This window comes from Dendrobates tinctorius, unplaced genomic scaffold, assembly GCF_039654945.1.
Source record: "Dendrobates tinctorius isolate UK_male_01 unplaced genomic scaffold, ASM3965494v1 ptg000143l, whole genome shotgun sequence".
Classification (NCBI taxonomy): domain Eukaryota; kingdom Metazoa; phylum Chordata; class Amphibia; order Anura; family Dendrobatidae; genus Dendrobates; species Dendrobates tinctorius.
This window is the reverse complement of record NW_027361810.1, coordinates 15021358-15048461: the sequence shown is the minus strand read 5'-3', so window position 1 is coordinate 15048461 and position 27104 is coordinate 15021358. Positions and strand designations below refer to the sequence as shown.

Sequence of the window (27104 nt, the reverse complement as noted above, 5' to 3'; positions counted from 1 at the left end):
GACTTCACATGCGGCCCTAAAAAATACACGGCTATCCCATAAAAGAGCATGTAATAAGCGTGCGGTGCCATTAACCTCATGTAGCCATGTAATTATGGGAAGTTAGAATGGTCACACGCACAGTCCTGGATCTTCCCGCACATTAGGCAGGAATCGCGCGCAAAAAGGAAAAATGCCCGGCTAAGTGCAAGACCTTGAGTGATCCTAATTAATAGATTTCTTAGCTGTAAGATACCAACATGGCCATCATGGCTTAGGGGGATAAACTACAAACTATATTCCCCTGTGGGGTTCTAGTCATGACTTTTTTTTAGTTGTAACCCAAGTTTTCATGGAAACAAACTACGGTATTTAAAAGAGGTTTGGTGAAAACAAAATATAACCTGTCTACAGGATAGATAATAATTTACTGATCGTGGGGGTCAGACCCGGCAGAACGGAGCACTTAAATCCCTGTTAGCGCAGTTTCGAACATTGCTCCATTCACTCTCTATGGGCCTGTCGTGCTCTGCTCTCCGCTTTTTCCATCAGTTCCATAGCGAATGAATGCAGCAGCACTCCGGAAAGCACAACAGGGATAAAAGTGCTCCGTTCTGCTGTTTAATTTCAGCAGTCGGACCCCCACCAATTAATATGTTACCCACCTATACTTTGGATAAGTAATAAATAATCTACTCTGGACAAACACTGGAGCTCACCCAACTCGAGAACAGGGCTCTGTGTTGCAGTGGCTGGACATGCCATTAGTACAAGGACAAAGGAATGCGCGACCATCACTCCATTCAAATGATGCAATTCAGAACCTCATTCTCATGATTAGCGGGAGGCACAATCTACAACAAATTTTCTTCTGTGTACACTTTCACCCCCTGTTGAGTACTATACGTCCTTTAAGCAGTCATGACATAAAATATTGCCCCCTATGTACAAGAATATAACTACTATAATACTGCTCCTATGTACAAGAATATAACGACTATAATACTGCTCCTATGTACAAGAATATAACTACTATAATACTGCTCCCTATGTACAAGAATATAACTACTATAATACTGCCCCTATGTACACAAACATAACTACTATAATACTGCCCCTATGTACAAGAATATAACTACTATAATACTGCCCCCTATGTACAAGAATATAACGACTATAATATTGCTCCTATGTACAAGAATATAACTACTATAATACTGCTCCTATGTACAAGAATATAACTACTATAATATTGCTCCTATGTACAAGAATATAACTACTATAATACTGCCCCTATGTACAAGAATATAACGACTATAATACTGCTCCTATGTACAAGAATATAACTACTATAATACTGTCCCTTGTGTACAAGAATATAACTACTATAATACTGCTCCTGTGTACAAGAATATAACTACCATAATACTGCCCCTATGTACAAGAATATAAACACTATAATACTGCCCCTATGTACAAGAATATAACTACTATAATGCTGCCTCTATGTACAAGAATATAACTACTATAATACTGCCCCTATGTACAAGAATATAACTACTATAATACTGCCCCTATGTGCAAGAATATAACCACTATAATACTGCCCCTATGTACAAGAATATAACTACTATAATACTGCTCCTATGTACAAGAATATAACTACTATAATACTGCCCCTATGTACAAGAATATAACTACTATAATACTGCCCCTATGTACAAGAATATAACTACTATAATACTGCCCCCTATGTACAAGAATATAACTACTATAATACTGCCCCTATGTACAAGAATATAACCACTATAATACTGCCCCTATGTACAAGAATATAACTACTATAATACTGCCACTATAATAATAATAATAATAAATCTTTATTTATATTGCGCCAACATATTCCGCAGCGCTTTACAGTTTAACAGTTTCAAAACACAAGTCATAAGTAACATCGTTAACAATACAATAATTAAAGCAAAATAAGCCGCCCCTGTTGGTGAGAGCTTACACTCTACAATGAGGTGAGGGAGATACAGAGTACAGGTGTGTATTTACAATGGTGTATTTACAATGAAGGTCCAGCCATCTTGAGGGAGTGAGGGATGGATGGAGATAGTGAATGGGCTACACAGGCACACTTACACATAGAATGACTGATTAGTGAACGTGATAGGCCGCTCTGAACAAATGTGTTTTGAGGGAGCGCCTGAAACTATGCAAATTGTGGATAGTCCTGATTTCTTGGGGTAGAGCATTCCAGAGGATTGGCGCAGCACGGGAGAAGTCTTGGAGTCGGGACTGGGAGGTACGAATTAATGCAGAGGTTAGTCGAAAGTCGTTTGCAGAGCGCAGCGGTCGGTTAGGCCGATGGACAGAAATGAGGGAGGAGATGTAGGGGGGTGCTGCACTGTGGAGAGCTTTGTGGGTGAGAACAAGTACTTTGACTTGGATCCTATAATGAATGGGCAGCCAATGTAAGGACTGGCGAAGAGCGGATGCGTCCGAGTACCGATTAGTCAGCTAGATGACCCTGGCTGCTGAATTAAGTATGGACTGGAAAGGGGATAGTTGAGTGACGGGGAGGCCAATTAATAGAGCGTTGCAGTAATCCAGGCGGGAGTCGATCAATGCTACAGTGAGGGTTTTTGTTGTTTCCATGGTGAGAAAAGGGCGGATTCTAGAGATGTTCTTTAGGTGTAAGCGGCAAGAGCGGGCAAGAGATTGTATATGGGATATTGGGATGTGAAGGAGAGATTGGTGTCAAACATAACACCCAGACAGCGCGCCTGCTGCCGGGGTGTTATTGTGGTGCCACCCACGGAGAGGGAAATGTCAGATTTAGGGAGGTTAGTAGACGGCGGGAGCAGAAGAAGTTCCGTTTTGGAGAGGTTGAGTTTCAGATAGAGAGTGGACATGATATTGGAGACTGCGGACAGACAGTCACTGGCGTTCTGTAGTACAGCGGGGGTAAGGTCAGGGGATGACGTATATAGTTGTGTGTGATCAGCATAAAGATGGTACTGAAAGCCAAATCTGCTGATTGTCTGTCCAATTGGGGCCGTGTAGAGAGAGAAGAGAAGGGGGCCAAGGACTGAGCCCTGAGGTACCCCGACAGCAAGAGGAAGAGGAGATGACGTGGAGCCAGAGAACAAAACACTGAAGGAGCGGTCAGAAAGATATGAAGAGAACCAGGAGAGAGCAGTGTCCTTAATGCCTAGTGACTGGAGCCTAGAGAGTAGGAGATGGTGGTCAACAGTATCGAAAGCTGCAGAAAGGTCAAGAAGAATGAGCAGAGAGTGGTCACCATTACGTTTTGCTGTCAGAAAGGTCATTGGTCACTTTGATGAGCACAGTTTCAGTCGAATGTAGGGGGCGGAAGCCGGACTGTGAAGGGTCTAGAAGGGAGTGAGTGGAGAGGTAACGGGTAAGGCGGGAGTAAACTAGGCGTTCCAAAAGTTTAGAGATGAAGGGGAGATTGGAGACTGGTCTGTAGTTGTTTGTGCAGGATGGGTCGAGAGCGGGTTTCTTTAGTAATGGAGTAACAATGGCGTGTTTGAAGGAGGATGGGAAAATGCCCAAGGAGAGGGAGAGATTAAAGATTGTAGTTAGGTGGGTTGTGACGACTGGAGAGAGAGACTGGAGGAGATGTGAGGGAATCGGGTTGGTAGTGCAATGTAGTCGGACGAGGAGAGAGGAGTCTGGACACTTCTTCTGTGATGGGATCAAATGTGGAAAGTGAACCAGGGGAGATGCAGGAAGGGATCGGAGTCACAGCATTTGGTGGTTGGGAGCAGATTTCCTGACGGATATTATCTATTTTTTCTGTAAAGTGGGAGGCCAGGTCATCAGCACAAATATCTGTGATAAGGGCTTGTGCTTTTGGCCTGAGGAGGGAGTGAAAAGTGTCAAAAAGTTTCTTGGGGTTGTTGGCTAGTGAGGAGATCAGGGTGGTGAAGTAGGTCTGTTTGGCGAGGTGAAGGGCAGAGTTATAGGTTCTTAACATAAATTTGAAGTGGATGAAGTCTTCTAGTGTGTGGGTTTTTCTCCATAGGCGTTCAGCACTCCTAGAGCATCGCTGGAGAAGACAAGAATATATCTACTATAATACTGCTGCTATGTACAAGAATATAACTACTATAATACTGCCCCTATGTACAAGAATATAACTGCTATAATACTGCCTCCTATGTACAAGGATATAACTGCTATAATACTGCTCCTATGTACAAGAATATAACTACTATAATACTGCCCCAATGTACAAGAATATAACTACTATAATACTGCCCCAATGTACAAGAATATAACTACTATAATACTACCCCCTATGTACAAGAATATAACTACTATAATACTACCCCCTATGTACAAGAATATAACTACTATAATACTACCCCCTATGTACAAGAATATAACTACTATAATACTGCTCCCCATGTACAAGAATATAACTGCTATAATACTGCCCCTATGTACAAGAATATAACTACTATAATACTGCCCCTATGTACCAAGAAGATAACTACTATAATACTACCCCCTATGTACAAGAATATAACTACTATAATACTACCCCCTATGTACAAGAATATAACTACTATAATTCTGCCCCCTATGTACAAGAATATAACTACTATAATACTGTCCCATATTTACAAGAATATAACTACTATAATATTGCCCCTATGTACAAGAATATAACTACTATAATACTGCTCCTATGTACAAGAATATAACTATTATAATTCTGCCCCCTATGTACAAGAATATAACTACTATAATACTGTCCCCTATGTACAAGAATATAACTACTGTAATTCTGGCCCCTATGTACAAGAATATAACTACTATAATACTGTTCCCTATGTACAAGAATATAACTACTATAATATTGCTTCTATGTACAAGAATATAGCTACTATAATACTGCCCCCTATATACAAGAATATAACTACTATAAAACTCCCCCTATGTACAAGAATATAGCTACTATAATACTGCCCCCATATACAAGAATATAACTACTATAAAACTCCCCCTATGTACAAGAATACACTACTATAATACTGCCCCTATGTACAAGAATATAGCTAATATAATACTGCTCCCGTGTACAAGAATATATCTAATATAATACTGCCCCTTACGTAGATGAATATAACTGTAACAACCCTGCGGCATCACTGCATGGCCTCCCATCCCCCACCTGCCTTACACACCAACTTACTCACTACTCCGGGCCATGCTGTGAGTTCTGTCTTCTGCCGGCTCCATGCTGGGTGCCTCTTGTCTCCTGCCTGTGTGAGGAAGGTGACTTGACGGACAGACTTGACTGGTAGTAGGAGGGGACGGTTTATGCACTGTTGACGGAGTTTGGCAATGACAGAAGGGTAACAGCTGGGAAAGATAGAAAATGGAGTTCAGTACCTAGAATTGACCACAAGATGGCAGGGGGAGTGTAGTTCAGGACTTGACATCAGCTTAGGGCTTAAGAAACCGCTTAGTCATGGGGGGCGAGGAGATAAGAACCCAGGAGGGAAATTCCCAGTGAGAGAGGGGATAAATAGAACAGGAGTGGGTTCCAGAGAGTTCTAGTCCCGGGAGGAGCTCAGGAGCAGAAGACTGACAACGGTGGAGAGCTCGACCAGGGGACTGACAGGAATAGACAGTCGGGGGGGTGGCCCTGATATCAAGCACCGCAGGACAGACGAGGCCCCGAGGGTACCGATTGGACAACGACCTCGGGCAGGTGAAGCGCTGGCGGTAGATAGGTCTAGGACAGCCCCAGTGAAAGATCCACGAGGAACATCACTACGACTGAAGGAAAGGTGAGGGTACCTGGGCCTGAGTACGGAGAGCTGTAAAGGAACTGCGGTGTATGGCTACGGTCGTCAGGAGGACGGCCAATAAAACCCAGACCTGTTGCAACTGAAATCTGCCTCTGTCTCATCTGTGTGTCTGCTGTGTGCAGTAAGCAGTGGACCAACCCCCAATCTGGGCCCTTACCACACCTGCTCTCTGCATACTTCCTGGCTGTGTGCATAGGGCGCAGCGCCGACACTCCCTGGCTCTTATTGAGTCAGTGTGCACCTTCCTAAGGTTTCCCCAGCCAATTGTCAAGAGGCCTCAAGTACTTAAGGCATCCCCGCCCATAAGAGGATGCCTGAGCAACTATTTCCCTCAGTCAGTGTCTTGCTGCTGAGGTGCCAGGTCTTGTCTTGTTTCCGCCTTCTCTGGGGGCTGCATTCCCAGACCTTTTACCGTGTGCTTTGTGTCCTATGTTTCCGCCTCCCTGAGGGCTGCATACTCAGGCCTGTGTCCTTGTCTAGTATCTGTTCCTATGTCCGTCTTTGTCTGTACTGTGTCCTATTCCTGTACCTTATCCTGTTCCGGTACCTAACCTTGTCTGAACTCAGTCCTAACCTCTGTCTGTTTGTCTCCTTGTCTTTGGCTTCTTTTCCCTGCTGTGGGTATCCTCGTGTCCTCTCCATCTGCCCTGCTCTTGTGACTTGCTCTGCGGTCCCGCTCTGCTCTCGCTCTATGGTCCCGTTCTGCCTTGCTCCGCTCCTTGCGTTTCTGCCTTGCTCTACTCCTTACGGTTCTGCCTTGCTCCGCTCTCTGCGGTTCTGTCTTGCTCCGCTCCCTGCGGTTCTGTCTTGGTCCGCTCCTTGCAGATCTGCCTTGCTTCGCTCCTTGCAGTTCTGCCCTGCTCCGCATACCTGCGGTTCTGCCCTGCTCCGCATACCTGCGGTTCTGCCCTGCTCCCCATACCTGCGGTTCTGCCCTGCTCCACATACCTGCGGTTCTGCCCTGCTCCACATACCTGCGGTTCTGCCCTGCTCCACATACCTGCAGATCTGCTCAGCACTTCCTCCGCAACCTTACAGCTTTTCTCTGCTCCGCAACGTTGCGATTCTGCTCTGCTTCGGTTCCACATCCTGTGGACCTTTGTCCTACCAGTCTATACTGGTTCCCAAATCAGCTCCAGTTCCTCCAGTCTGAACAGGTCTGAACCTGTTCCCATATACCCTCCAGTCTGAACAGGCCCCTACCTGTTTCCATATACCTGCCCATATTCCTGTCCCTACCAAGTCAGTACCTGTCCTGCTGGAGAGCCAGCCATGCCCACCTGCCCTGCCAGTGTCTCAGCCGTGCCCACCTGCCAGTGTCTCAGCTGTGTCCGCCTGCCAGTGTCTTAGCCGTGCCCGCCTGCCAGTGTCTCAGCCATGCCCGCCTGCCAGTGTCTCAGCCGTGCCTGCCAGGCAAGCCCATTGCCTGCTCCTGTCCTAGTGTTCCGTCCCCCAGTGGGATGAGCAGCCACAGCCAGACACCACCCTGGAGTGGTACCTGGCAGCTACCTGCCCCACAAGCCTGACCTCACCATCAGAGGCTCAAATGAACACCAAGGTAGTTGCTTAGTCACTCCCCTTCCAGGGTAGTCTGGTTTTGTGGCACAGTGGGGCCACAACCCCCTGGCTCACGCCAACCTGCCAGGGTGCGAGCGTAACAATAACTATGGGGATATTGATCCTAATGTACAAGAATAGCACTATACCTGGTGAAATATTAGCTTTGCAGAGTCAAGGAAAATTTCATTTTAACTCCTTGACCCTTCAGTTCTACTATTTTATTAACCAAGAAAAGCCAATCACAGTGTTGCCTCTATGTCCTCGTCAGCTCAACATAGCGAGAACTTCACTGAACAGATATATATATCTCAGCTTGGGTTATTGTATTTTTACATTTAAAGTGATAGGTCCTGGTGACATCACCAACTGTCTGAATTTTAATTGAATGACATAAACACAGAAGAGCGGATTAGGTCATTACTACTAGAAGTGAGCATAGTATTCCCAGGGGACACTGGGGAATACACTTTATGCAGCAGCTCAGCAGATGTGACCTGCTCTTTAATCACTGCGAGTGTATTAAATAGATTTAGTTATCTCTTAATGAAAGAATCTATAGCAGAAGATGAGGTCATGCACGAAAATGGAAAAATTACGTAACCACTTAGGTATCAGAGGACGTAACCTACTGCAACACACAATAATTATACATATATTTGATTGAAGCTATGGTGTATTGAAAGTAGTCATGATATCTCATTGAACTAAATCTGTCCCTTTAAATATGCATTATCACCATGTTAACTTTTGTCAGAGTCAAAAAGCTTCAAACATAATAAGCTAAGGGAATGCAGTGTAACCTTCATGGGACAAATGAAGGCTAGAACCTTGGCTCTGCGAGGGCCCTCGAAATGGTGTAAGAATTGTTGAAAACTGACATTGAAGAAGGAAGTAACTAACTTCTCGTCCTACAGATTTCACAGGATGTAGCTAACTTTTCAGCTAAGTTCCTCACATATAGATTTCAAAGAGAGAAGTATATAACATTTCCTTTTACAGGTTTAAGATGGAAATAGCTAATAATTTGTTCTACAGGTTTCAAAGAGGCAAGTAGCTATCTTCTCACATGGGTTTTACAATGAGAAGTAGTTATCTTCTCACCTGGTGTGAAGCTGAGTCACTTCTCACAGCCAAGCCGTGAGATGGGAAAGTCAAGGAGCCCGAGGTCAAAAGCCAGGAGGGTACGTCATAAACAGAAGGAAGAAACAAAGGCGTAGTCAGGTAATGGTTCTTAGGTCAAAATACCAGGAGGCTAGCGGATCAGAGCAAAAGGAGTTAAACGGACAGATGGTCAGAACAAGATCCAAGGTCGGGCAACAAAAGATCAACAAACAGAACGCAAGGCACAGAGAGACAAACCACACAGTAGCTGAATGTACATCTGGGACTAACAGCACAGTTAAATAGTCTGGCGATCACCTGGGACAATGAACACCTGGAAGCAGCCATCACCCGCCAGTCTCAGATTGGACAGCCGAGCTCTCAATCAAAACACTGACACCTCAGCACACTCCTGCACCAGACTGGATGACTGAGCTGTCAATCAAAGTACTGACAGCTTCAGCATGTCGCTGTACGAGATTGGACAGCTGAGCCATCAGTATCTGCATCCCAGACACACTGAGGGGTGGAATCAGGACACATGGATTTTTATAATGGGAAGTAGCTAGCTTCTTTTCCAATGAGTTTTCATTTTACAGGTTTCAAAGACGGATGTATATCAATTTTTGTTCTAAAAGTTAAGAAAAGGGAGGACGCTAACTTCTCATATGGGTTTTTTATAAAAGGAAGTAGCCAACTTCTCTTCCTATTGGGGTTGTAAAAATAATAATTTCTCTTACACCTTCCTGAATAGAAAGAAAATCAAAGATGCAAGATTTATTATGCACATGAAGCAGGCTAATGTATTGCCCAAAAATGCCACTAATAACTTTCATCCAAATCTCTGGAAACACGCTTTAAAGAAAATTTCCAATGTACTGCAACTCCACACCAGGGTCTGATATACCGTAGTTAGTATTTATGAGCCATTCACAAGGCAATCAGTAGTAATAAAAAAAAATAGCTGCACTTTCCTGTTTGAAGTTGAAGGTCAGTTTAAAGCGTACTTCCACTTTAAATACAATGTCACAGTATATATAACATGTAAAGCATAGTGTGTTTACAAATATTTACAAACACTTTGTTTTATGGCTTTTGATTTATAAACATTGCAAATGTCAATAAGGTGAATTGTTTCTCACATTGTATTTGATGGCTGGAAAATTGTGAACAGTGTAAAATATTATAAAAATTTAAGAAAGATAGATATAAAAGCAGATAGATAGAACAAGAGAGAGAAAATGGGTAGAGCAAGTGATATATATTATTTATATCAAAATTAGATAATAAATGATATTTAGATATGAAATAGAAAGATATGCAGATAGATAAAGAGATAATATAAAGACAAACAGACAAATAGATAGATAGATAGATAGATAGATAGATAGATAGATAGATAGATAGATAGATAGATAGATACAAAAAAAAAGAAAAGAAGAAGCAGCAACAGCAATGTATCTGGGTGCCGTGCCCAAAGGCAAATACCAAACCTTCAATATTGTAGAAAAAAATGGAGGCAGCACACCAGCTTGTAAAGGTGAAAATAATAAATAATATATAAATAGATAATACATAGATAGATAGATATTATTATTATAGATAGATAGATAGATAGATAGATAAATACATAGATTTGTAATAGATGATAGATAGATAGATGTATCTAGACTTTCTGGCACCCGGGGCAAGAATTTGGTTCGGCGCTCCTCCCAAGTACATATGCGACTTGCAAGTACCCACGAGCTGCTCTCCCTAATGCTCTCAATGTTCAGTAAAAAACTGAAAGCAGGATGAGAAGCTCGTTGTCACAGGACCATAACTGTGAAAATTGCATATGAGTGAAGTGTCCATGTGATGACTAGTGTTGAGCATTCCGATACCGCAAGTATCGGGTATCGGCCGATATTAGCGGTATCGGAATTCCGATACTGACTTCCGATACTTTTGTCATATCGGATTCCGGAATCGGAATCGGAAGTTCCCATCATGCTATGAGCCTGCTTGCTTTGATTAAGCCAATGGGAATCCTCCGAAGTGTGGGCACATCCTGTTAGGCATGTAGGCATGTTAACTATTGGCATGGCTGTGATTGGCTGCCGAAATGATGTCATGATGCACTATAAAAGCCACCGCAGCCGCCATTTCTGGTTCACTCTGCTGTGAATTCAGTTAGGGACAGGCTGCTGTAGAAGACTGTGAGGGACAGTTAGAAATAGCGATTCCACCAAACATCTAGTGCTTTACCCAGGCTACATAAACCACCACTGTAGCCTTCTTTGCCCTAGCAGCAGTGTTCACAGCTGTCTGCAAGGGCTGTGTGAGTGCAGCTCACGCTGTGGAGTGGGTCCTGCAGCCACGTCAGGCTGTAGGCCACCCAGTGTGATCACTGCTGCCTCATACATCTTTTATTTTTTGAGCTGCATTTTTTACATAATTTCAATCTAGTGTGCTTCCATCCGTATCCATATACGTTGGTTGCAAACACTAGTAGTAGACAGCGGAGCCTTTCTGCAGCCTTTCAGTGCTAGTGTCCACTTTGCTGCACTGTTCACGGCTGTCTGAGAGGTCTCTGACTGTGTGTGAGTGCAGCTCACGCTGAGTAGTGTGTCCTGCAGCTACGTCTGGTTGTAGGACGCTCAGCGTGCGTCAGTGCCTCACACATATTTTTATTTGAGTGCAGCTCATTTTTTCTTCTATTAGTGTGCATCCATCCGTCTCCATCTACGGTGGTTGCAAACACTATATAGGAGTACACAGCGGAGCCTTTCTGCAGCCTGTCAGTGCCAGTGCCCACTTAGCTGCACTGTTGACGGCTGTCTGAGAGGCCTCTGACTGTGTGTGAGTGCAGCTCACGCTGAGTAGAGTGTCCTGCAGCTACGTCTGGTTGTAGGACGCTCAACGTGCGTCACTGCCTCACACATATTTGTCTTTGAGTGCAGCTCATTTTTTCTTCTCCTATTAGTGTGCATCCATCCGTATCCATCAACATTGGTTGGTTGCAAACACTATATAGGAGTAGATAGAGGAGCCTTTTTTTCTGGCTTGTGCCCTGCCGGCGCAGCCAGATTAGTATTACCCAATTTTTTTGGAGCCTCATCTTTTGCATTGTAGGTTACCTGCCTGCATTGTAATAGCTCCAAAAAGTTGGTGATACTATCAGTTTCAATTCTTTGTTCACATACTTTGAGTTTGTTTCCAACAAAGAAACCACAAAAAAAGTTCACCAAACACTACATTTGGAACTTGTGTAGGCCACATCAGCTCCTATTAAAGTGTAGTCCACACACACACTTCATAAAATTAGTGTTTCTTGTACCTGTAACCAGCTGTTCAGGAATAAGCACACTAAGGCCCCCCGTTGTACTTTTCTGCCAATCTTAAGCAGTCTGGCAAGATGAAGAAGGCAGGGAGTAAGGCGCGTGGGCGTGGGCGTGGAGTTTCAGCAGGGAGAGGACGTGGGGATTCTGCAGGGAGAGGACGTGGGGATTCTGGGCCTGCTGCGGGCACCAGTGGATCAGCATCCCCCAGTTTTAGCAGGCAACAGTCCTTTATGCGCAGCTTTGTAGGACCTCAACGTACCCCACTGCTGCGGGAGGAACAAATTGAAGCCGTTGTCGGATGGATGGCAGCTAACGCATCGACTTCAATTACTTCCACAGCCTCTCAGGACCAGAGCACCGAAGAGCAACCATCTGTCTCTTCACCACCTGCCAAAGTGCCCAGGCAGTCAGAGAGACATGGACAGGAGCCATCACAGTCTCTACTTCTGTTCTCGGAATCTGTTGGCTTGGAAAGAGGGGGCCAGCCAAGCAGCATTCCTGAATGTGAAGAAGAGGGAGTATGCAGTGATGCGCAACTTCTTTGTCCCTCTGAATCTGAAGAGGCGAGTGGGCCAGTGCCTATGGTCAGCACACCTCAGTACGCATCAGATGATGACGAGACTCAGTTGCCACTTTCTGGTGCGTACGGTGCTGGCAAGACAACCCCGGAGAAGCAGCTGTTTGAAGAGGGGAGGGAAGATGATGAGGTCCTTGACCCATCATGGCGTGAGGAACAGGAAGGTGGTGGGAGCAGCTCGGAGGAAGAGATTCCCCTACCGGCCAAAACAGGAGGCAGAGGGAGGGGGAAGACTTGGTTGCCTGTACCCTCCACTTCGGCACCCGTTAGGAGCATTCCTCATTCCAAAGGCAAAACGGGCGCTCCCAAGAGTTGCAGTGCGTGGTCCTTTTTTGACACAGTTGCAGATGACATTTGCTTTGTCAAATGCAAGCTGTGTCATCAGATAGTCAAAAGAGGGAGAATTGTCAGCAACCTCAATACCACAAATATGTGGAAACATGTGCGCACCAAGCACGAGTTGGAGTTGCAGAGACACCCTGAAGACGTAGGCCAACGTACAGCACCACCAACCACCTCTTCAGTTCGTGTTGGGGCCTCTTCCTCCAGCTCACACACTGCTGGTTCGGCTTCCTCACAGGATCGCCAAGGAAGAACCTCTGCCACTGTTGTCCGGAGACCCTGTCAGATTCCACCCATAGCAGCACGTTCCCATCCATCACAGCCATCGGTAGCACAGGCATGGGATAAAAGGCGCCCTTACTCGGCAAACCATCCCCGAGCACAGTCTCTGAATGCTGGCATTGCCAAACTTCTGGCAGTTGAAATGCTGTCATTCAGGCTGGTGGACACTGACACCTTCCGGGACTTAATGGCATTGGCAGTCCCCCAATACAACGTGCCCAGCCGCTTTTATTTCAGCAGGCGAGCCGTCCCTGCCCGCAGAAACATGTTGAGGGCAAAATAAAACATGCGCTACTAAACGCCGTTAGTAGCAAGGTCCACCTGACCACCGATGCGTGGACCAGTAACCATGGACAGGGACGATACCTTTCCCTCACTGCCCACTGGGTCAATGTTGTGGAGCCGGGTACAGATCTGGAGAGTGGCGCTGTACGTGTTCTTCCAACGCCACGGATTGCAGGACTCCAGTCTGTACACATAGACTCCTCCTCCTACTCAAGTTCCTCAGAAACAGCAGAGCAGGAGCCTGTTACGACCAATATGAGCACAGCCGTGGCCAAACGTCAACAGGCTGTACTCAAATTAATTTCTTTGGGGAATCGAAGCCACACAGCGCAGGAGCTCTGGAATGCTATCAAGCAGGAGAGCGATGTGTGGTTTGGGCCAGCGAATCTCCAGCCGGGCTTGGTAGTGTGTGACAATGGCCGAAATCTGGTGGCAGCTCTTGGCCTAGGCAACCTCACACACATCCCATGTCTGGCACATGTGCTTAACTTAGTCGTGCAGAGCTTTCTGAGGGACTATCCGGATCTTGATGCACTGTTGCACAAGGTCCGCATAGAGTGCGCTCACTTGCGGCGTTCCAGCACGGCAAGATCGCGCCTCGCTGCTCTGCAGCGACGATTTGGCCTTCCGGAACATCGCATCATATGTGACCTACCCACCCGGTGGAATTCAACGTTACATATGTTGGAGCGGTTGTGTGAACAGCAGGCAGCAGTCATGGAGTACCAGCTGCAGCAGGCGCAAACAAGTCGCACTGTGCGCCGTTCACACTTCAGCACCATTGAGTGGGCCTCTATGAAGGACATCTGCCTCGTTTTGCGTGCCTTCGATGAATCCACGCGGATGGCGAGTGCAGATGATGCACTAGTCAGCATGACTGTCCCCCTTATCTGCCTGCTTCAACAAACACTGCAAACACTAAGGGATGAGGTTTCGGAAGAGGTGGAGGATGAGGAGTCCCAAATGCCATCTGCTTCTGGACAGTCTGCGCTACATGTTTCCTCACAAAGGCCTAGGCAGGGGACACTTTGTGAGGAGGATGAGGAGGAGTCGATGGAGGAGGAAGACATCTCTCCAGAGGAGGGAGGTACACAAACGTCTACTCAGTATGTACAGCGAGGGTGGAGTGATGCAGAGCAGGCCGAGGTCACGCCTCAAACAGGGGACAGCGGTTCTTTGGCAGTTGGGAGTCTGCAGCACATGGTTGATTTCATGCTGCAGTGCCTGAGAAACGACCGCCGCATCGCCCACATTCTCGTCTCGGCTGATTATTGGGTGTACACCCTCCTAGATCCTCGCTACCGGGACAGCGTACAAAGGCTCATACCAACGTTGAACCGGGAGCGTAAACTGCGGGAGTACGAAGAGTCACTGGTGCAGTCCATAATGTTTTCCATTCCACCCGACAGCATTGTTGCTACTGCTTTACAAAGCAGCTCTGTGCATCGAGGCAGTGGAGGAAACTCTGCACAAAGAGGGAGCAGAGGCAGCGCCGCAGCACAAGGCAAGACCACTATGGCCCAAATGTGGCAAAGTTTTGTGTGTCCACCACAATTGTCTTCACCATCAGCGACGCCTCGAGTCAGCAGGAGGCAACGCTTCCGTCAGATGGTGTCAGACTACATGTCTTGCCCTGTCACTGTACTCCCAGATGGCTCTTCCCCCTTCAAGTTTTGGGTCTCTAAGCTGGATACATGGCCAGAGCTTAGCCAGTATGCATTGGAGGTGCTGGCTTGCCCTGCTGCCAGTGTATTATCGGAACGTGTCTTTAGTGCCGCAGGTGGTGTACTAACAGACCGTCGCACGCGACTATCTTCCGATAATGTTGACCGGCTGACTTTTCTGAAAATGAACAAGGCCTGGATCTCCAAAGACTTTGCCATTCCTCTTACACACTAAATTAGTGGTTGGCAACTGTATCCAGGTCTGCTGGTGTGTTCATTTTTCTACCACCTGAACTATAATCCCTTTGCTTCAACACAGCCAGTTGTCGCTCAGATGTGTCGTCTGCACAGAGAAACACACTAGCTCCTGTGTTAGTGGGGTTCAGTAATGCCAGCTGATCCCCTGCTGTGTGGACGGCAAAGTCACCAGCTCCATCAACATTCATACCACTACTGATTTTTAACCGTGCCCAACTTAGGCCTCTGGCTCCACTGTCTCTACTATTTCCCCTGACCTCCAACCCCGCCATCTACATCTCTGAAGTGGCATCAGCACAATCTACACTTGTTCCTGTGTTCCTGTGGCTCAGTCCCATCAGTTTATCCCCTGATGTGTGTCCGGCAAGGTCTCCTGCTCTGTCCACATTCCCATAACCAGTAGTGGGAATGAGGACAGAGCTGGCGAACTTGCCGGACAAACATCAGGGGATCAACTGACGGGACTGAGCACCAGTAACACAGGAACAAGTGTAGATTGTGCTGACGCCACTTCAGAGATGTAGCTGGCGGGGTTGGAGGCCAGGGTAAATAGTAGAGACAGTGGAGCCAGAGGCCTAAGTGGAGCATGGTTAGAATCAGTAGTAGTCAACAACCTCCATAAAAACCGCTGCCCATTGGCCTCTGCATGCGGCATGCGTAATCCTGGGCTCCAACAGCGTCAGTTGGTGTTCAGAAGTGTCGTCTCCACAGAGCCAAACACATTCGTTCGAGTGTTAGTGGGGTTCAGCACTGCCAGCTGTTCCCCTGCTGTGGAGATGGCAAGTCTCCTGCTGCCTACACCTGCCAAAATCCAGTAGGCCCCAGCCTGCTCCACGCCTGATCCTGGGCTCCAACAGCGTCAGTTGGTGTTCAGAAGTGTCGTCTCCACAGAGCCAAACACATTCGTTCGAGTGTTAGTGGGGTTCAGCACTGCCAGCTGTTCCCCTGCTGTGGAGATGGCAAGTCTCCTGCTGCCTTCACCTGCCAAAAGCAACAGGCCCCAGCCTGCTCCTCGCCTAATCCTGGGCTCCAACAGAGTCAGTTGGTGTTCAGAAGTGTCGTCTCCACAGAGCCAAACACATTCGTTCAAGTGTTAGTGGGGTTCAGCACTGCCAGCTGTTCCCCTGCTGTGGAGATGGCAAGTCTCCTGCTGCCTTCACCTGCCAAAAGCAACAGGCCCCAGCCTGCTCCTCGCCTAATCCTGGGCTCCAACAGCGTCAGTTGGTGTTCAGAAGTGTCGTCTCCACAGAGCCAAACACATTCGTTCGAGTGTTAGTGGGGTTCAGCACTGCCAGCTGTTCCCCTGCTGTGGAGATGGCAAGTCTCCTGCTGCCTTCACCTGCCAAAAGCAACAGGCCCCAGCCTGCTCCTCGCCTAATCCTGGGCTCCAACAGCGTCAGTTGGTGTTCAGAAGTGTCGTCTCCACAGAGCCAAACACATTCGTTCAAGTGTTAGTGGGGTTCAGCACTGCCAGCTGTTCCCCTGCTGTGGAGATGGCAAGTCTCCTGCTGCCTTCACCTGCCAAAAGCAACAGGCCCCAGCCTGCTCCTCGCCTAATCCTGGGCTCCAACAGCGTCAGTTGGTGTTCAGAAGTGTCGTCTCCACAGAGCCAAACACCTTCGTTCGAGTGTTAGTGGGGTTCAGCACTGCCAGCTGTTCCCCTGCTGTGGAGATGGCTAGTCTCCTGCTGCCTTCACCTGCCAAAAGCAACAGGCCCCAGCCTGCTCCTCGCCTAATCCTGGGCTCCAACAGCGTCAGTTGGTGTTCAGAAGTGTCGTCTCCACAGAGCCAAACACATTCGTTCGAGTGTTAGTGGGGTTCAGCACTGCCAGCTGTTCCCCTGCTGTGGAGATGGCTAGTCTCCTGCTGCCTTCACCTGCCAAAAGCAACAGGCCCCAGCCTGCTCCTCGCCTAATCATGGGCTCCAACAGCGTCAGTTGGTGTTCAGAAGTGTCGTCTCCACAGAGCCAAACACATTCGTTCAAGTGTTAGTGGGGTTCAGCACTGCCAGCTGTTCCCCTGCTGTGGAGATGGCACGTCTCCTGCTGCCTTCACCTGCCAAAAGCAACAGGCCCCAGCCTGCTCCACGCCTAATCCTGGGCTCCAACAGCGTCAGTTGGTGTTCAGAAGTCTCGTCTCCACAGAGCCAAACACATTCGTTCGAGTGTTAGTGGGGTTCAGCACTGCCAGCTGTTCCCCTGCTGTGGAGATGGCAGTCTCTCCTGCTGTCTCCGCATTCCAAAGACAGTAGGCCTCTGCCTACACCCTCCTATTTCCTGGGCTTCAACACAGCCAGTTGTAGCTCGGAAGTGCCGTCCACACGGAAAGAGACACTTGCTCCCGTGTCTCAGTGGGGTTCAGTAACGTCAGCTGATCCCCTGCTGTGTGGATGGCAGTCTCTCCTGCTGTCACCACATTCCAAATACAGTAGGCCTCTGCCTACACCCTCCTATTTCCTTGCTTCAACACAGCAAGTTGTAGCTCGGAAGTGCCGTCCACACGGAAAGAGATACTTGCTCCCGTGTCTCAGTGGGGTTCAGTAACGTCAGCTGATCCCCTGCTGTGTGGATGGCAAAGTCTCCTGCTGCCTACATAGTCGTACCACTACTGATTTTTAACCGTGCTCCAATTAGGCCTGTGGCTCCACTGTCTCTCGTATTTCCCCTGTCCTCCAACCCTGCCAGTTACAGCTCCGAAGTGGCGTCTGCACAATCCACACTTGTTCCTGTGTTACAGGTGTTCAGTCCGGTCAGTTAATCCCCTGATGTGTGTCCGGCAATGTCGCCTGCTCTGTCCACATTCCCATAACTAGTTATGGGAATGTGGACAGAGCAGGCGACATTGCCGGACACACATCAGGGGATTAACTGACCGGACTGAACACCTGTAACACAGGAACAAGTGTGGATTGTGCAGACGCCACTTCGGAGCTGTAACTGGCGGGGTTGGAGGACAGGGGAAATACGAAAATCAGTGAAGCCACAGGCCTAAGTGGAGCTTGGTTAAAATTAGTAGAAGTCTTCAACCGATCTTAAAATTTCTTCAATGCAGCCTCAGCCTGCTCCGTGCTTGTCCCTGGGCTTCAACACAGCCAGTTGTTGCTCGGAAGTGCCGTCTTCACAGAGTAAAACACTAGCTCCTGTGTTTGTGGGGTTCAGTAACGTCAGCTGTTCCCCTGCTGTTTTGATGGCAATCTGTCCTGCTGCCTCCCAATTGACAGCACATCAGGCCTCAGCCTGCTAAGTGCTTGTCCCTGGGCTCCAACATCGCCAGTTGCTGCTCATAACTGACTTTGGCACGGGTACTCCCTCCTGCCCAGCTTGGTTCCAGCCCTGCCTGCTGTTTCCGGGAAGTGTCAATGTCAGTTTGCCACCCCAAGTTGCCATGTCGTGTTGCGGTTGGGTTAGCCGAGGCTAGGGTGCCAGCAGTTTAGGTGCTTCCTATGTGGACTGCGGGTTCTGGTAAGAAAGGCTTGTTCCGTAGTGCCAGTAGGACAAGCACCCCCTGTAGGACTGTGTGATTCGGTAACTGCGGCCAGCTTGCGGCATGCCAACTTTGCTTTTCAGGGGTAACTTCTGCTACCCCTCCGGGTTCCAGCACCGTCAGCTGGTTCTCGTCAGAGCCTTTGGCCTAGGTGCCTCCATCTCGGTATCCGAGTTCCGGCAACGTCTGCTGGTCCTTGGTAGTGCTTTGTAGCACAGGTACCTCCTGCTTAGTAACCGGGTTCCAGCACCGTCAGCTGGTCCTCGGTAGTGCCTTTGGCTCTTGTTCCTTCTGCTGCCCCTACGGGTGCCAGTACCGTCAGCTGGTTCAAGAGGACAAAGAACAGGAAGACAACCACCAAGATGCAGAACAACAAGAGAGAGAAGACAAAGAAGCATAAAAAAACAAAGCAGAAGAACATTAAGCATAAGACTAATACTCTGAGCAAATGATATTATCTTATTTATAAACAGAAGAAGACTAAGCAGTGTATGGGGGTGAGTCCGTTCCTCCTCGTGGTGCCCCTGGAAAAGGCCTGCTGCTGCAGGCCAAACTGAACGCGGACAAATCCTGTTGTAAATCTTTTGTGACAGGCAGAACGGAAGGTGTAAACTTCTAACTTTTCTAGATAACAACTACAGGAATGCCTGACACAAACAAGAATATGATGAAGAAGAATAGGAAGAAGATGAAGAAGTTGAATATGTAGAATAATAATTGTTGAATAAGAAGAATATGAAGAATTTAAAAAAAGGAAGAAGAAGAATGTAAAAAAAGGAATAAGAAGAAGAATGTAAAAAAAGGAAGTAGAAGAATGTAAAAAAAGGAAGAAGAAGAAGAAGAAGAATGTAAAAATAGGAATAAGAAGAAGAAGAAGAAGGTAAAAAAAGGAAGAAGAAGAAGAAAGAAGAAAGAAGAAGAAGACATACATGTCTGGCAAAATATAAATGAGGCTAACATAGTCAATATCTTTGTAACTCCTAACGTCTTTAAAAAAAAAGTTTAATTCCTGCTATTCCATTTGATTGGGCTAAACCTCTCTGGCTTTAATGTCTCCTCCACCTCCCACAATATATTCTACATTATTCTTAGTTGTTTTTCTTCATGTAGAATTAACCTACAAGGAAAAAAAGGGTTTTTTTTAATTCCGATATTTTGGCCCCATTGACTTGCATTGGTTCCCGGTATCGGAATCGGCGATACCGATACTTTTTTTTTTTTTTTTTAAGATCGGCCGATCCATTCCGATCCGATATTTTCAAGTATCGGCTGGTATCGCTCAACTCTAGTGATGACTGAATTCTCACAACGAATGCACTGCACACTTTTAGGATTCTCCCTTGCCGATGTACAGTCATGTCAGCACAAGCATGTGATTTGTATACTTCTGGCCACATTCCGACTAGACGTGCCCGGCCTCGCTCCGTTCATTTTCATTGAGTGAGGCCACACATGTCTAGTCAGCATGTGACCGCATGTATGTAAATTACTGGCACAAGAGAATCCTGACAGCGTTCAGTGAGCACTGTGAGAATTCAGAAGTCTGCAGTCACATAGAATGTCTGCAGACTCAGCACAAACCTGGACAACCCCTTTAATGTTCCTAACATAAATAAAAGCATGAGAATTAGTCAGTATCACAAATATTATTTACAACCAGGTACCTTATATATGACGTCGTCTCTGCAGTCATTCTCCTTTTCTTCTTCTTGTCCTGACCCCATGATGAGTTTTCTCATCCACATCTCGTCTCAGCAGACTTCCATCTTCTCCGGTCTTCTGCACCAATTCTCCACACGATGCCCTTAAAGATAGAAGTGTCATTATAATGCTCCTAAATAAAAATATCTGCAATATTCTGTCGTCTCACACTGTTCCCCTCCCTCCTCATACCGTCTCCTCTAACATCCCCCCTGTTCACCATACTGTCTCCTCATATATTTACCCCCTCACTCTCTATACTGTCTGCTCACACATCACCCTCACTCCCCATACTGTGTCCACATACATTCACCCATTCGCTCCCCTTACTGTCTGCACCCATCCCGCAAACTATTTCCTCATACATAAATAATAATAATACATTTTATTTCTATAGCGCCGACATATTCCGCAGCACTTTACATTTCAGAGGGGATTTGTACAGACAATAGACATTACAGCATAACAATAATCACATAGATCATAACAGATACCAAGAGGAATGAGGGCCCTGCTCGCGAGCTTACAGTCTATGAGGAAAGAGGGAGACACGAAAGGTGGGTGGTAACAGTTGCCCTGATTGTTTGGACCAGCCAAAATGTTAAGTGTGTAACAGTACAGACACAGAGGGCTAATGGATGCATAAAGAATGTGGGAACATGATGCGGGAAATCTGGTTACGGTAAAACTTTTGGCTGTGCCACACAGGGATAGATTAGGTTAATGTGTTGAGGCGGTAGGCCAGTCTGAATAAATGCGTTTTCAGGGCACGCTTAAAATTGTGGGGATTGGGGACTAATCGTATTGACCTGGGAAGTGCATTCCAAAGAATTGGCGCGGCACGTGTAAAGTCTTGGAGACGGGAGTGGGAGGTTCTGACTATTGAGGATGCTAACCTCAGGTCATCAGCAGAACGGAGGGCGCAGGTAGGGTGGTAAGCTGAAACAAGAGAGGAGATGTAGGGTGGTGCTGAGCCATGGAGGGCTTTGTGGGTGAGGGTAATAAGTTTATACTGAATTCTGGAGTGGATGGGTAGCCAGTGTAATGACTGGCACAAGGTAGAGGCATCGGTGTAACGATTGGTGAGGAATGTGATCCTGGCTGCAGCATTCAAGACAGATTGGAGAGGGGAGAGTTTGGTAAGAGGGAGACCGATTAGAAGAGAGTTACAATAGTCGAGACGAGAATGAATAAGAGAAACAGTAAGAGTTTTTGCAGAGTCAAAAGTAAGAAAAGGTCGAATTCTAGAAATGTTTTTGAGGTGCAGATGACAAGAGCGAGCCAGTGATCGAATGTGGGGGGCAAAGAAAAGCTCGGAATCAAGTATGACCCCAAGACAGCGGGCATGTTGCTGGGGAGTAATAGTGGAACCACACACAGAAACAGCAATGTCGGGTGTAGGTACATTAGTAGAGGGAGGAAACACAAGGAGTTCAGTCTTTGACAGGTTCAGTTTCAGATATAGTGAGGACATGATATTAGACACAGCGTTTAGACAATCGCCGGTGTTTTCTAGAAAGGCTGGCGTGATTGTCAGGAGAAGAAGCGTATAATTGGGTGTCATCAGCATAGAGATGGTACTGGAAACCAAATCTACTGATTGTTTGACCAATAGGGTCAGTATACAAAGAGAAGAGGAGGGGGCCTAGAACCGATCCTTGAGGAACCCCAACAGTAAGGGGAAGGTGAGAGGAGGAGGAACCGGCAAAAGATACAGTAAAGGAGCGGTCGGAGAGATAGGAGGAGAACCAGGAGAGAACGGTGTCCTTGAGGCCAATGGAACGGAGCATAGTGAGGAGGAGCTGATGATCCACAGTGTCGAATGCTGCAGAGAGATCCAAGAGAATTAGCATGGAGTAGTGACCATTTGATTTAGCTGTTAGCAGATACATGCCTCGGCACACAAAATTTATGAAATATAATGCTCAACTTTATAAGACTAACGCAATTCTGATAAAGTTATTTCAATACATATATGCTGATACAAAGAAAGTACCTCAGATTACCACCACAGAGATAAGCAATAGTGTTTATACTGTTTATCTCTGTGGAGGTAATCTGAGGTACTTTCTTTGTATCAGCATATATGTATTGAAATAACTTTATCAGAATTGCGTTAGTCTTATAAAGTTGAGCATTATATTTCATAAATTTTGTGTGCCGAGGTTTTTCTACTGTACAATATATGTCTTTTAACTCTGAGCATCTAAATTGGCAGTGAGCACCCCGTTCTCTCCAGTATTCCTCTTACAAGCCCTGATACATACTCTTCATTTTGTGTCCTCAAATCTCCCCACGCACATTAAATCCCATCCCCACTCCAATCCCCCCATCCCCAATCCCCCATACACATTAAGTACCCCCATCCCACTCCAAATCCCCCCCACACATTAAATCCCCCATCCCCACTCCAAATCCCCCCACATTAAGTATCCCCCATCCCCACTCAATAACCCCCGTCCCTATACCCAAATCCCCCACTCATTATGTAGCCCCCACTCATTATGTACCTCCCACTCCAAATCCCCCCACACATTAACCCCCATCCCCACTCATTAACCCCCCACACATTAATCCCCCACACATTAACCCCCATCCGCACTCATTAACCCCCCCACATTAACCCCCATTTCCACTCATTAACCCCCATCTCCACTCATTAACCCCTCCATTCATTAACCCCCATCCCCACTCATTAACCCCCCAAACATTAACCCCCATCCCCACTCATTAACCCCCCCACTCATTAACCCTCCACACATTAACCCCCATCTCCACTCATTAACCTCCATCTCCACTCATTAACCACAATCCCCACAATAACCCCCATCTCCACACATTAACTCCCCCCCATCTCCCATCGGTGGTTCTTCAGCTCCACAGTGGAGCACACTTACCACCTCCACCAGCGTTTGCTCTGGGCACCGGGGAGTGACGTCAGCAGCGTGATCACATGACCTGATCACGCTGCTGACGTCGCTCTGACCCGGCTGTCAGAGCTTCAATTGTACTGGCGTCTGTGTAGACGCCAGTACAATTGCTGCCTGGGAGCCGCCGCGGCCTCCTTCTCTGCCGTCAGAGAGGACAGCCGACTCAAAGGACGCAGCCTCTGGGGGGGGGAGACACTGCGGAACGCTGCATTAGGCGGCCCGACTGCGCCCCCCTGCTGGCTGCGCCCGGGCAACTGCCCCGGCTGCCCCCCCTGGATACACCTCTGGATAGATAGATAGATAGATAGATAGATAGATAGATAGATGCAAACATAGATAGATGATAGATAATAGACAGATAATAGATAGATAGATGATAGATAGATAATATATAGAAACATAGATAGATGATAGATAAGAGATAGATAATAGATACATAGATAATAATAATAATTTTTATTTCTATAGCGCTGACATATTCCGCAGCACTTTACATTTCAGAGGGGATTTGTACAGACAATAGACATTACAGCATAACAATAATCACATAGATCATAACAGATACCAAGAGGAATGAGGGCCCTGCTCGCAAGCTTACAGTCTATGAGGAAAGAGGGAGACACGAAAGGTGGGTGGTAACAGTTGCGCTGATTGTATGGACCAGCCATAATGTTAAGTGTGTAACAGTACAGACACAGAGGGCTAATGGAGGCATAAAGCATGTGGGAACATGATGCGGGGAACCTGGTTATGGTAAAACTTTTGGCTGTGCCACACAGGGATAGGTTAGGTTAATGTGTTGAGGCGATAGGCCAGTCTGAATAAATGCGTTTTCAGGGCACGCTTAAAATTGTGGGGATTGGGGACTAATCGTATAATAATAGATAGATGGATGATAGATAGATAATAGATAGAGAGATAGACACAACAGATATTTTTTTTCTAAAAAAGACTACCAGTACACTGAGAGGCAGGCCTCATTATCAGTACAGTTTTCAGAGACATCGGTGCAGGGGGATTGGGGATGAGGCCCCTCTGATACCAGCGCGTTTCACGATGGCGAGCTTTGATGCGGAGATTCAGGATTCCAGACAGCAGCGGACACTTACTGACGCTAATGTATAGGATTCAGTTGTTTTCTTTCCACAAAGAGATATTTTCATGGGTCTGATAAAACATTACTGATAGATCGATCAAACGCTTCTCTCCTCTGTGGAGGCTTTGTCCCGGCATTAAAATACATAACTCTGTGTCAGCTCGGAGCGATGTCATCTGTGTGTAATTTACACAGCAATTTGGCAGAATCAGCACCATTTGATGACAATCTTCACTCTGTTGTCACCCCCTCAGCTGCTTCCCCTACTGCTGGAATCAATGGTGGCTTCTTGTTACGAGGAGACAAATAAGTCTGCGGCTGTCTGGGCTGCACTCACCCCGGCTGCTGGAGAATGACTCCATGGTAGGATGGGGTTTGTTTCATTTCAAAAGTAGGATTACACAAAACACTTATAGCCACCTTCAAATGTTTTCCATCTTAAGGGTAAGTTCACACTAGGCATTTTTCCAGCATTGTTTTTTGCAGCAAAACCTGATCTCTTGGCAAGAAAGAAGCTGCAGAAAAAAAGCATGCTTTCCTTGGTTTCTCTTGTTTTTTTGGGGGGGACCTTTTTGTGAGTTTTTTGTGCAGTTTTGGCATCATGCTAGATTTGTCTCTGATGCTGATAAAGTTTAGTGTTGAAAAAAAAAGTTCTATTCCATAGAATCAGGTTTTGGCACAAAAACGCAGCAAAACATGATATCAGCGCTTTGGTGCATTTTTTCAGCATTTTTTTCAACACCCATTCAAGTCAATGGGTGGAAAATAGTGAAAAAACGTTGAAAAAAGTGACATGCTCTATGTCCCAAAAAAAAAAAACCATGCAAAGCACAAAATACTGATGACAAAAAAAAAAACAATGTGTGTGCATGAAATTTCGGAAATCTCATAGGCTTTGCTGGTACTGTAAAATGCAGCTGAGAATTAGCATGAAAAACGAATAAAAAAAACCGCATCAAAAACGTCTAGTGTGAACTTCGCTTAAACAAACTAAAAATCAGAAGAGAAGGCTTTTTACTAAATGCTTGTACGCTCCATGAATTCACAATTTTAGAACCTATCATTGTGATGTTCCTTTGTTTTTTCTCCTGGAAATGTATGTAAAAATTAAAGGAAATCTGTCACTGGAAATTTGCTGGCTATGTAAATGTACTGTGTCCGGTCTGATGGGTGGTCTTTCTTCTTTTCTCCACCCCATCCGTGGATGCCGTCCGCGATATTTTCCAGAATTAGAGTAGTTCTCCTACATATTTTGCGCATGCGCAAAGCAATCTTGCTTCGCGCATGCGCAGTATGCTTTGCCCAACTGCGGGCAAAACCGAAAATCATTACTGCGCATGCGCCGATACACTATGTCCCGGAAGTATTTTGCTGTGTTCCGAGACATAGTGCACTGGCGCATGCGCAGTAATGATTTTCGGCTTTGCCCGCAGTTGGGCAAAGCATACTGCGCGTGCGCGAGGCAAGATTGCTTAGCGCACGCGCAAAGTATGGAGAACTACTCTAATTCCGGAAAATATCGTGGACGGCGGCCATGGATGGGGTGGAGAAAAGAAGAAACAGCGCCCATCGGACCGGACACAGGGCATTTACATAGCCCGCAATTTTCCAGTGACAGATTTCCTTTAACACTGGGCATTAACATTCCCCTTGCTAATGGGGATGTCTCTATACAATCTTGCACTCTTCAAATAGAATGTACAATTTCAGACTGGAAAGAAACACCCCATTGACACATTGACAATATGAATGATCTGACCTAGTTGTCAATCTGTACATGCATTTCCAGGAGGAATAACAGAGGGATACTCCAAAATATAGTTCTCTAGATTTGAATGTTTTTAGAGTATTGCATTTACAAAATAGACATATCATGAAAGATTGGAGGTCACATTTAGATTGTTCTCTATCAAATTTTTAAAAAATTATTTTCAGCTGTAACGTAAAGAAGACATGACACCTCCAAACAAACTTCAAGTAACAGAAGGAGACCAAATTATCAAATGCATAAAATTAGAAAAATAAAATGAAAAAAATCTTGTGTCATTTAGTGATAATTGCTACTGCCCTATAGGATTAAGGGAGACTGAAGTTGGCTGAACTCGGGCTCTCTGGTGTCTCACTATTTTGAAGAGTTTATGAGACTTCCTGCTTCTGACTTGAGAGATATCACATTGGGGGTAGAAACTGTGTGTGGTGGGTACAGAAGCACAGGGGAGCTCTGTACTGCTATCTTACTTCATGCTGGGATATAGTTAGATAAGAGATGTAAGATGGATTCCTGTGTATCATGGAGCAGCAGGAGAAGGTTAGACACAGCAACAGAGGTAAATCACGTCACGGCCTTCTCTTCTTTCTATTGTATCTGTCGGTGCAGTGTGTAGTGAGAGACCAAGATTGACACGGTCAATTCCTTCGTTTTCAGACTAAAGGGTTTGTCCGGGACTCACATATTAATAACCTATCGATAGTCATATTATTATTTTAATCAAGATTATTTAAAAAGCTTCATTTTCAATGCATTGTTAAAGTAAAAACTGATGAATGGAAACATTTACATACAAGTTACCTTTTTTCTGTATGGTTTATTTTCTGGATCCGAAGGTTTAACACTGTGTCCTGCGCTCCTTATGTGCCCAGGATGATGGGTGAATGATCCCCAAAAGTTTAT

General features: G+C 46.2%; 1 long non-coding RNA gene across 1 annotated transcript; it reads right to left on the bottom strand.

Annotated features, from left to right (window-relative positions):
- Positions 1-1865: 1865 nt before the first annotated feature.
- LOC141049093 (uncharacterized) lies at positions 1866-27104 on the bottom strand. The gene is made up of 4 exons (XR_012220246.1): positions 27003-27104; positions 20371-20510; positions 5210-5379; positions 1866-4057 (listed from the first exon to the last, which is right to left on the bottom strand). It is a non-coding gene; the product is annotated as an uncharacterized lncRNA (long non-coding RNA).